The 12,284-nt window shown below is 46.5% G+C and overlaps 1 protein-coding gene across 1 annotated transcript in view; it reads left to right on the top strand.

Moving 5' to 3' along the window:
- Window positions 1–12,045: 12,045 nt before the first annotated feature.
- USP42 (ubiquitin specific peptidase 42) overlaps window positions 12,046–12,284 on the top strand; it is a 40,117-nt gene continuing 39,878 nt past the window's right edge. Inside the window, exon 1 of the mRNA XM_054041626.1 lies at window positions 12,046–12,120. The gene's annotated coding sequence lies outside the window, so the exon portion shown is untranslated. The remainder of the gene's footprint in view (window positions 12,121–12,284) is intronic.

Below are 12,284 nucleotides of genomic sequence, written 5' to 3'. Positions count from 1 at the left end.
TACTAGCCGTATTAATACAGAACTTTGAGTAATAATTAATTTAAACTACAATACAGAAACGTATTTTCCATACCCCTCAGAAGCAGTGCAAAGGCTTCGGGAAGTCAGGGTAACAGAGGAGCTGAGGGAGAGAGAAATAATTGCTGGGAAAGAGCCTGGGAGTGAACCTGGATGGTTGTTGGGTGCAGGTGGGAGAAGTATGGACAAGTTTTTTTTCCAGGGGGTAGGAATTGTTAGGGAGTTGAGAGCTTCCCCCATGCAGACCCTTAGCCTCTCCCAATCAGTCAAGCACATCTGCCCCTGTCCCCATGTGTCCCAATACCCTCTCCCCATTCCCATATGTCCCTGTACCCCCACTCAGCAACCCCTCCTCCCCGTCCCCATGTGTCCCTGCACCCTCCTCCCCCATCCCCATGCATTCCCTTATTCCCATGTGTCCCTGCACCCCAACTCAGTCATCACATACCCCCCACACTCCTCCCCATGTGTCCCCACACCCCCATGCACCCCACATCCCCATTGTCCCTGCACGCACACTCAGCCACCCCGATCCCGTGTGGCCCCGCACCAAAACTCCCATTCAGCCCCCACCCCAATCTGTCCCCCCACGATTTGTCCTTCTGAATACCACTCTATGTGACCCCCCCAACAGCCTCCTGTGTCCCACACTGTCCATCTGCCTATATTCCATGCCTCTTCACCTGGCCCCTCTCATCCTCCCTTATCAGCTGCTGATGGCTATGGCCGATGAGCAGGCTGCCCTCAGTTCTGGCACCACAGCAGTTGCCCCTTACACAGATGAGCTTTATCCTTATGGTAGAAAGTTCCATTGTGCCAGGAGAGCAGAGGTGTGGACCACAGTCTTCATCCCAAAAGTTTAGGTGATCTTTTAGATATGCTGGGTCATTGAGGTGACCAAAGCCCACAGGTAAGTCAAGAACATGGAAACATGGGAGAAGGTTTGGAATTTGAGGGGGAACCTGGGCTGTTATAGCAGGGAAAAAGGAGAGACAAGACAGAACTGGTGGGGGGGATCAAATCAGTAGCTTAGATGTCTGTATACTAATGCAAGAAGTATGGGGACTAAGCAGGAAGAATGTGAAATGCTAGTAAATAAACACAACTATGACATAGTTGGCATCACAGAGACCTGGTGGGATAATACGTATGACTGGAATATTGGTATAGAAGGGTACAGCTTGCTCAGAAAGGACAGGCAGGGAAAAAAGGGAGGAGGTGTTGCCTTATATATTAAAAATGTATACACTTGGACTGAGGTTGAGATGGAAATAGGACACAGACTTGTTGACAGTCTCTGGGTAAGGATAAGGGGTAAAAAACAAGGGTGATGTCATGGTAGGGGTGTACTACAGACCACTTAACCAGGAAGAAGAGCTGGATGAGGCTTTTTCTAAACAACTAACAAAATCATCCAAAGCACAGGACTTGGTGGTGATGGGGGACTTCAACTACTCAGACATCTGTGGGGAAAATAACACAGGAGGGCAGGTAAACAAATCGGCCCAGCCCACCAGGGGCTTTCCCTACACAAGCGGTGTCCCACGTTTGGGAAACACTGATATAGAAGATACACCTCTACCCCGATATAACGCTATCCTCGGGAGCCAAAAAATCTTACCGCGTTATAGGTGAAACCGCGTTATATCGAACTTGCTTTGATCCACCGGAGAGCGCAGCCCACTCCCCCAGAGAGCTGCTTTACCACGTTATATCCGAATTCGTGTTATATCGGGTCGCGTTATAATGGGGTAGAGGTGTAATAAGGTGATAAGTGACAGTCAGCATGGATTTGTCAAAAACAAATCATGTCAAACCAACCTGATAGCTTTCTTTGACAGGGTAACAAGACTTGTGGATGGGGGGAAGCAGTAGATGTAGTTTAGTAAAGCTTTTGATACTATCTTGCATGACCTTCTTATAAACAAACTAGGGAAATGCAACCTAGATGGAGCTACTATAAGGTGGGTGCAAAACTGGTTGGAAAACCATTCCCAGAGAGTAGTTATCAGTGATTCACAGTCATGCCTGAAGGACATAACAAGTGGGGTCCTGCAGGGATCAGTTCTGGGTCTGGTTCTGTTCAATATCTTCATCAATGATTTAGATAATGGCATAGAGAGTACACTTATAAAGTTTGCGGACGATACCAATCTGGGAAGGGTTGCAAGTGCTTTGGAGGATAGGATTAAAATTCAAAATGATCTGGACAAACTGGAGAAATGGTCTGAAGTAAATAGGATGAAATTCAATAAAGACAAATGCAAAGTACTCCACTTAGGAAGGAATAATCAGTTGCACACATACAAAACGCTGTTGCAAAAAAAGTGAACATCATTCTGGGATGTATTAGCAGGTATGTTGTAAGCAAGACACAAGAAGTAATTCTTCTGCTCTACTCTGCAATGATTGGGCCTCAACTGGAGTACTGTATCCAGTTCTGGGTGCCACATTTCAGGAAGGATGTGGACAAATTGGAGAGAATCCAGAGAAGAGCGACAAAAAATATTAAAATTCTAGAAAACATGAACTATGAGGAAGGTTGAAAAAATTGGGTTTGTTTAGTCTGGAAAAGAGAAGACTGAGGGGGGACATGATAACAGTTTGCAAGTACGTAAAAGATTGTTATAAGGAGGAGAGAGAAAATTTGTTTTTCTTAACCTCTGAAGATAGGATAAGAAGCAATGGGCTTAAATTGCAGCAAGGGAGGTTTAGGTTGGACATTAGGAAATACTTCCTAACTGTCAGGGTGGTTAAGCACTGGAATAAATTGCCTAGGGAGGTTGTGGAATCTCCATCACTGGACATTTTAAAGAGTAGGTTAGACAAATACCTGTCAGGGATGGTCTAGATAATACTTAGTCCTGCCATGAGTGCAGGGGACTGGACTAGATGACCTCTTGAGGTCCCTTCCAGTCCTATGATTCTATGTATAATATCCCTCCATACTATCCCACTTATTCCCCACCCCCTTCACACACAAAACACAATTAATTCTAGAAAATAAACCTTTGTCTTCACATTTTTGCCGTAGTTGTCTTTTAAAAGAATGGAAACAAAATCATATATTCCTATAGCAAAACTTCTACCTGTGTTAATAACAACACTTGGAACTACTAAAACAGAAAGTATGTTTTTAAATCTAATTTATTTTCCCCTAATTTATATTGTTTATTTTTTGAATTTCTTAGTTTGAACAGTATTTGTAGTTAGTTAGTTTCTTTCTTTCTGACATGGTAGCACAATACTCTAATGTTTGGGTTGGAAATACTGATGAAGCATGTTTAGTCAACACAATAACTGGTTTACGTCTATTAAAATCAGCAAGCAAATAATAAATATTAATAAATAATACTTTCCCAAAAACTTTTATAAAACCTAAATTTAACCTGACCTGACTGATAGTTTAACTATGTATTTCTTAGGTGTTTTCTTTAATTAAAAAGAAGTGGCTAGTGATTTGTGTTTTTAGAAATCAGAGAGGAGCAGGAACCTTATGTAGTCCTCATCAGCCATCTGTATCAAGCTACACAAGCAGCTAATGGGACCACCATTTTCTCTGGGGACTATTCAACTTGAGAAGTCAGCAGATAGCAAATTGAGAAAGTGACTAATTAGAACACTTTTGCAGGACCCTGTAATTGAACATTACAACTAATGGCTTGTGTCTTTTCATGGAACATTATACAGGTTCAAAATGGGTACTCTGGTTCACTTTAATGTTCACACTCAACAGATTTTTTTTTGTTTGTTTTTGGTCTTCCCAAGGGAGCTTACTGTGCCCTGTCAGAAACCTTCATCCTTCAGTGTGCCTGCTCTGTGATATTGGAAGTCTTTGAAAATGCTGCAGTTTAAAAATCTGAATTCTTCTGTCATCCAAGAGCTGTCATTGCACAGATCAAAACAGCCATTAGCTGTTTGAACTGTAAGGTTTCCATGTAGAGGTCACAGGTTTTGGGACCATCTGCAGAGTTGCATCAGCAGGATCCCATTTATCCATGCTAGCCATCAGATGTGTATGTCTCGATGTACTTGTGCATTACCTCAAATTTTGGAAGCTGCCTGCTGAAAAATTGTATAAAGTCCCCTTCAAAACTCTAAAATAACATTTACAGCTAAAAAGAAAATCCTCACTAAGAACATATTCTTTTCTGCACCATCCCTCCCCTCACTTCACTGAATTCAGGAATTCTCTTCAAATGAAAGAGCTTCTTCCTTCATGTCTATTGTTATATTGCTATAAGAAGATAGTAACAGACAGATGTCATGGCTGTAAGTTAGTTTTGTTAAATAAATGCTTGTACATTAAAAGCCTGTTGTTTTGTATACAACTGGAGACTTCTGTGTAGCTGGATAATAGAGAGATACTTAAACTGTCTCTACCTCCACAATGTGAATAAATATCTTTGAAGAATGCTCCTCCATTTAAATTATCTTCAGAGAATACTGCTAATTTTTAGTAATAATTATTGTTGATATGTTGCAATATTCCGTAGAGTTTTAATCAAGGATAATATTACTGTCAGACTTCTAAAATGAATACTTTGCTGTAACAAACTGAAATGACCAAATCAACAATTAGTAGGCCTTTAAAATGGATCATATTACTTTGTAAAGCTGTACCATTGTGAAATTACCATAGCTGTACGGACATACAACAAACTGCTGTTCACAACCTCCTGTTGCAGCTTGCCAAGGAAAAAACTTTTCTAACTGCCATTCAGTGGGTCCAGATTGAATTCCAGTTTCCACAAAGTTGAGAGGATGAAAGTACTGTGGAGGCCATGTACTTGGCTCTCAAAAGAACAAAGATGTATGCTATGTCGCTCAGCAGTGACTGCCAACCAACCAAAGCCACCTCTCCAAGAGGCAGTAACGAGGTCAATGGAAACAGTCTTCCATCGACTAGCACCATCTACACTAGGACTTAGGTCGGCTTAACTACATTTCTCAGGGGTGTGAATTTTTCACACCCCTGAGAAACATAGTTGGATCAACCTAACCTGCTAGTGTAGACCAGCCTGAATATAAAGGAAACAGCGTTTTGTCTCATCAGTATATTATTGCCAAAACAGCCTGTGGCATCTCATGCTATCCCATAGGATGTACAAAAATGTTGACCATTGACAAGATTGAACCCTCTGCGATTCCACATGTCAAAGCTCTTGGGGGAAAGGGACAGATGTCCATCATAATTCTTTGGAGAGGAAAGCAAGAAGTCAGTTGAGCACAATAATATTGATTCCTGCCATCGCACACAGAAGAGTCAACAGGAGATCATGACCAACAGTATCAAAGGCTGCTGACAGATCTGGAAGTAACTACATTGTTATTTCCCCTTTGTTAATTGCCACAAGGTCATCCAGTGCTGTTCTGTGCCATAGCCTCACAGGAAGCCAGACTGGGCAATCTAGGATGCCAGCAGAAGCCAGGTGTTGCTGGATTTTGTTCACTATCATCTTCTCAATGACATCTCCCAGGAAGGAGAGGTTAGACCAGGGATCGGCAACCTTTCAGAAGTGGTGTGCCGAGTCTTCATTTATTCACTCTCATTTAAGGTTTCGCGTGCCAGTAATACATTTACATGTTTATAGAAGGTCTCTTTCTATAAGTCTATAATATATAACTAAACTGTTGTTGTATGTAAAGTAAATAAGCTTTTTAAAATGTTTAAGAAGCTTCATTAAAAATTAAATTAAAATGCAGAGCCCCCCGGACCGGTGGCCAGGACCCGGGCAGTGTGAGTGCCACTGAAAATCAGCTCTCGTGCCGTCTTCGGCACCTGTGCCATAGGTTGCCTACCCCTGGGTTAGACAGAAGATGGTAAATTTGCTAAGTTGTTGGCAATCAAGTGTTGTTTTTTAAAGAGCAGACTGGTTTACTGAATGTTTTAGTAGCGTGTATAAGGAAGAAGACATTCACTATTTCTATCAGTAGTGAGCCAAAGCATTCCCTGCCAATTTTGACTACCCAGAAGGGGAGTTGATCCAGGTTATAAGTGACAGCAACACACCTGTGAACAAAGACTATTCAGACAAAATCCAAACAAAAGGTAAGGGGGTAAAATCCTGGTCTTGAAGTAAATGAGAAGAATTTTGTTATTGACTTCAGTGGAGCCTGGATTTCACCTACGGTTTCTAGCAGCCTGGAACCCAAAATCTGCATTCTTGTAATTCCAGAAAATTTCCACTCAGGATAATAGAATTACTCTGAGTTTTCACTGGTATAAGTGAGGTCAGAATCTGTACGAGAGTCAGGGATCAGATTGGAAAAATAAATGGCGATGGAATTTTTCCAAGCTCTGCCAACAGAATAAGCTCTGCCCACATGAGACACCACTCATGGTAGATTGTGCACATGTTCAAAATATGATTATGCATGTTCTTTGGGCTACTTGGGCTCAACTCCCTCTCAGTGGAGTTTGACTACACCTATTGACTCTGCTGGGTGCAGCCTGACCAGAGAATCTGGTCTATAATCTCTATAGACACATGGACACTGGCAAATGGTAAAGTGTTTTATTGTTACATTAAAAGTACGGTCAAAGTTAAAATTTCCTTTGAGTGATTTGGTATGAACCAGGGTTTTAAAGCTGAATATAGCAGATAGTCATGGTGGGGAGTGAGGCTGTTGCGGGTAGTCATTTTGAGGAGTGGGCTATGGTGAGGCATAGGAAAGAGCAGGACTATGTGGTATGATAATATTTTTTACTTACTTTGCATAGGTGTAAGTGGCTACACCAGGTGCCAGGCAGTGGAGAATCAGTCTGTGTAAATGAACTCTGCTCCCCAGATCCCCATTCTCCTCAGTGATTGTGTAAGTGTGTGAACTCTTTCCCCAACACCCAATTCTCCTCAGTGTATCAGAATTCTATTCAGGGCCTGAATTTGAGGGAGGAGTAGTGGTGCTCTGCACACAAACCAAGCTCCAGTAACTTGAGATGCTACTTACAATGGATAGTGCACATGTTCAAAATATGATCATGTGTGCTGGGCTCCTCGGATCAGCTCTTTCTCATGGGGATTTGGATACACCTGCGGCAGGGCTGAATTGAGACATAAAAACAACAGGCACATGGCATAGGGTCCTGGCTCCTGAATCATGCAATGACATCAGAGCCTGAATTTTAATTTAAAAAACGTATTTATATCTGTAAGTTTCTAGCCCTCATGATAGTGAAAAAAATCTTTAAAATGTGACCCATGATGCAGTGATGTCTGCCTGAGACTGCAAATAACTTCCAACAGAGAGAGTAACAGCAGCCACTAGAACCAAGGAGAAAGTCACCTGGACTCACACCCACTACCAGATCTGATTAGGCCCCTGCTGCATTAGTGTGAGAACTGGGCTTGCTGTGAAGTTGTTAGGAATTAGGATGCCAGGTTGGACTCTTCGGGACTGGTTTGTCCTTGATGGGCCTCAGCTCCCCCTTGGGCTATGGTTAGGCTTACCAACTTTCTAAATACAGAAAACCCAATGCCCTTGTCTCGCCCTCTACCTCGCCCCTTCTCTGAGGCCCCAGCCCCCACTCACTCCATCCCCTCTCCGTCACTCGCTCTCTCCTACTCTCGCTCACTCGCTCAGTTTCACCGGGCTAGGGTAGGCGGTTGGGGTATGGGGTGGAGTGAGAGCTCCAGCTGGGGGTGTGGGCTCTGGGGTGCGGCTGAAGATGAGGGATTTGGGGTGCAGGAAGGGGCTCAGGGCTGAGTCTGAGGGGTTCGAAGTGCGGGAGGAGGCTCTGGGCTGGGGCAGAGGTGCGGGAGGGGGTGAGGGCTCAGGCTGGGGGTGCGGGCTCTCGGGTGGGGCTGGGCATGAGGGTTTGGGATGTAGGAGGGGGCTCCGGGCTGGGGCCAAGGGGTTCAGAGTGTGGGAGGGGGCTTTGGGCTGGGATGGGGTTGGGGTGTGGAAGGTGGTACAGGATCTGTGCTGGGAGTGTGGGCTCTGGGGTGGGGCCAGAAATGAGGGGTTCACAGTGTGGAAGAGGGCTCTGGCCTGGGGCAGGGAGTTGGGATGCGGGAGAGAGTGTGTGGTGCGGGCTCTGGGGTAGGGAGTTTGGGTGCGGGAGGGGGTTCCGAGCTGGGGCGGGGGTTGGGGCACGGGATAGGGTTCTGGGTGCAGGCTCTGGCAGAGCTGACCTTAGGCGGCTCCTGGGAAAGCGGCGACATGTCCCTCAGGCTCTTGGGTTGAGGCACGCTCGGGGGCTCCACGTGTTGCCCCTGCCTGCAGGCGCTGCCGCCCCAGCTCCCATTGGCCGCATTTCCCGGCCAATGGGAGCTGCAGAGCTGGCGCTCGGAGCAGGGGCAGTGCGCAGCGCCCCTGAGGCTGCCCCTCTGCCTAGGAGACAGACATGCCGGCTACTTCCCGGGAGCTGCATGGAGCCAAGCAGGAAGCCTACCAGCCCTTGCTGCGCCGCCAGCTGGACTTTTAACAGCCCGGTCAGCAGTGTTGACTGGAACTGCCAGGGTCCCTTTTTGAGCAGGAGTTTTAGTCGAAAACTGGACACTTGGCAACCCTAGCTCTGATCTTCTCCTCTGGCCTTTTGGCTCTACAAGTCAGACTAATAGGATAAAAGTGCCACTATATCCCAAGCACCAGCTACTTGTGACACCAAGCTGTCTCTCACAAAAGTCTGTGCAGATCTTCATAATGATCTCTCTCTCTTTTCTTCTGTTAACAAACAGGTAACATTGATATTTAAATTATTGTAATTAATCTGAATTAAAACCCTATAGGCATGTCTACACTGTAGCTGGGAGGTATAATTCCAGGTCAGGTAGACGTACACATGCTAGCTCTGCTTCTTGAGCTAGTGAGCTAAAAATAGCAGTGCCCCAAGCCACTGCAGCCACACTGCTATTTTTAGCATTCTAGCTCGAGTAGAGCTAGCATGTGTATGTCTAACCAAGCTGGGAATTACAGATCCCAACCACAGTGTAGATGTACCCATAAAGAGGAACAGGACAGTTCTCCTCACTGCCTCTGAGCTATTGTTTCAGGCTCTCTGCAAATTCATACATATGTCACTGCATTGGTAACAAAAAGACTAGAGACTGAAGAATGAAAGCTGAGAATACTATATTCTCAAACAAACAAAAAATATGTAGTTTTACACCCAGCGTGATCCAGCCTAGTTTAAGCCCCATTCTCCACTCTTTGTGAACCCCTCAGAACCCCATTATCTGCTTTGTATGTCTGTATGTCTGTGTGTGTGTGAGAGAGAACTATGCCCCATTTTGTTCAGTGCATCTGTAAGTATGCTAAACAGAGTCCCATTTTTTTCAGTAGCTGACATCTCTCATTGGCTTCAATGGGATAGAAGCTAGAATGCCATCAACAAAGGTTAGGAAACTTGACAGGAAACTGTGAGGGGGCAAGGGAATGTGAGGACGAGGAGGGAGACTCAGGGGGCATAGGAGAATGTGGGGAGCAGGAGAGAGTCTGAGGGGCATGCAGAGGAATGTGAAGAGGTTAGAAAGGAGACTGTAGGGGTGCCAAGGGAATGAGGGGACTAGCAAGGACATAGAAGAGGGATGTTGGGGAATGTGCAGCAAGAGAGAGACTGAGGGGATGCAGGAGAATAAGGTTGGTCAGAGAAGGAGAATGTAAGTTGTAGGAAACTGACTGAAATGAAGAAAAATATAGGGGCAGGTTAACGTGAAGCGCAGGTGAGGAATAGGAGATTGCGTGGGAGCATGAAACAGTCAAATCTTAAAAAAAAAAAGTGCTATTGGTGCTCTCTGCCTGCATTTACAGTTGATTATGCATATATATTCAAACTATCAAGATGCATGGTCTCTGTGTTCCTTGGGCTCAGCCTAAAGAACTGATGCTCGGTCCTCAGTTATATCAGCATAGCTACATTTGTCAGGGGTGTGAATCAATACATACCCCTGACTGACATAGCTAACCCAACAAAACCCCCAGCATAGACACAGCTATGCTGATAGAAGGGGCTTCTGCTGACATACCTAATGCCATTTACGGAGACAGTGTTTCTACAAAAAAACGCTTTGTTGGTGTATACTGCATCTACATTAGTGGGCTATGCTGACATGGTTATGCCAACATAGTCTCCATAGTGTAGACACAGCCTGAATAGCAGCCAAATACACCAATGAGCTCTGCCGAGGCTGACTTCTGAAGCTTCTGTGCTCCACTGGGCTTTCTGAGCTTGAACTGCTCTTATGGAGCATCAGTAAGGCTACAATTTAGTTATGGGTATTTTTAGTAAAAGTCATGGACAGGTCATGGGCAATAACCAAAAAGTCACACGGGCTGGTAACCTGTCCATGACTTTTATTAAAAATACTCCTAATTAAATCTTAGCTGCTGAAGGGGGGGGAGTGTGCTTCCAGGGATGCTGCTGATCCTAGGGGAGGCTTTAAGAGGTGGCCCAGGGTCCCCCCACCGCTGCTGCTGCTCTGGACAGGGGGCAGTGGCCTGGGCCCCGCCACCACTGCTGCTCTGTGCGGGGGTGGCCCGGGGCCCTTCCACTGCCGCTTCTGCTCTGGGCAGGTGGCCATGGCCCAGGGCCCTGCTGCTACTGCTACTCCAAGTGGGGGGCGGCCTGGGGCTCCACCACTGCTGTTGGGGGCGGGGGGCACAGCCCAGGATGCCGCTGCTGCTCCCGGACCACTGCTCCAAGGCAGTGCCCGGGACCAACTGCCTGGGGCTGCCTGAGCATGGGTACACCCCAGCTGCTCCTGCAGCCTTGAGGTCAGCTGCTGCAGAAATCACAGAGGTCTCGGAAAGTCATGGAATCCGTGACTTCCATGACCTCCATAAAAGACTCACTGCCTTAAGCATCAGACACCCTGCTGGACTCTGCTAAGGCTTGGTCTACACTACAGAGTTAAATAAACTAACTAGTTTATTGGGGTTGGCTACTCTTTTGGGGAAGGAGGAGCTCACTCATTTTTGTGTCAAAAAGATAATTAATTGTGGATTGCAGATCTTCCTAATATGATCCTCCCTCTCTTTTCTGACATGCTTTGATGAGCAGTGAAATAGTTGACAATTAAACGTATTTTGACAATGTTGACGTGTAAACAATTTTACTTGAGCATCTGCATTAGAACCCTTTGAAATGAATGGTGCAGTTCACACATCTCAGAGCTATTGTCTCAGGTTCAGTTAGCTTCAAAAATGTGACCTGAGTGTATGGCATCAACTATAAGCACTTGAAACTTCCTTTTAAAAGAAGACAAAAGCTTAGATTTTGGAGTACAAGATAGCAGCACAAAAAAAGATGCTTGTACACCTACTCTGAGCCCTGAAGGGAGGCAAAATGGGAGGAAGGCAGGACAGGAGAAGGATAGAATGGTAGCTTCCCAGCTCAGGGTTTAGGAAAAGCTAAGTGGAATCCTCATGCAAGTAGCCAGCAGGGAGCTCTGCGTGTATGTATGTGTATTTAAGGCTGAATTAGAAACCTGAAATGATAAGAGTGTAAATTGGGGATAGATGGCTCCCCTCAACTTCAAAGGCTTAAAAAACTGAACAGATTTTAAAAGATGTGATTTCTTTTAAAATCTCATAATTTTAAAGTTAATCGTTATTTTCAAGGGGTATTGGACTCACTTTTGTCTGGTTGGGATTGGCAATAGCTTTTTGCCTTAGCACATGTTTGTGGTTCCCTGCAGCTCACAGTTCCCGTAGTTTAATCATGGCCTGTGAACAGGCATTTACGGCTCCATGTTGACCATACAGCTTGGCGACGGTCCCTAGTGGCGTGTTTGCGGCCCAATGTTGCCTTTGTAGTTTGGTAACGCTCCTTTAATTGGCGTTTGCGGCTCCCTGAACCTCCAGCCCTTTGCGCTCCCTGCAGTCCCTGCCCTTTGAGGACCGCGCCTGGGCCGGGTCGCTGCAGCGCCCCCTGGCGGTTCTCGCTGGAGGCGCAGGGGCGGTGCTGGTCCCTGTGTGACCCGGAGGAGTTCGCCCCCCCCACTCCCTGGCCGGCGCCGGGCCCCGGATGCAGGAGGCCGGCGGAGGGACGTCATTGTTCCCCGACGGGCTGGAACAGGAGGCGGGGCGGAGCGGCCGGGCTGAGGCGGGCGCTGCAGAGAAGGGGACCCGGCAGCGCCGAGCCGAGCGGGGCCGAGCTAGGTAACGGGGCTGGGGAGGGAGACAGGCCGCACCGGGGCCTTGCGGAGCCCGGCAGTGTCGCATGCTGCCCCCTCCCTACAAATCAATGGGCCGGGGGAGGGGCCACGGCTGGCTGGCGGGGGCCCGGCCCATCCCACCCCCGGAGCAGCGGGACCCAGCCCCTT

Source organism: Malaclemys terrapin, chromosome 10, assembly GCF_027887155.1.
Source record: "Malaclemys terrapin pileata isolate rMalTer1 chromosome 10, rMalTer1.hap1, whole genome shotgun sequence".
NCBI classification, from domain to species: Eukaryota; Metazoa; Chordata; order Testudines; family Emydidae; genus Malaclemys; species Malaclemys terrapin.
This window is presented reverse-complemented; position numbering and strand designations above follow the sequence as displayed.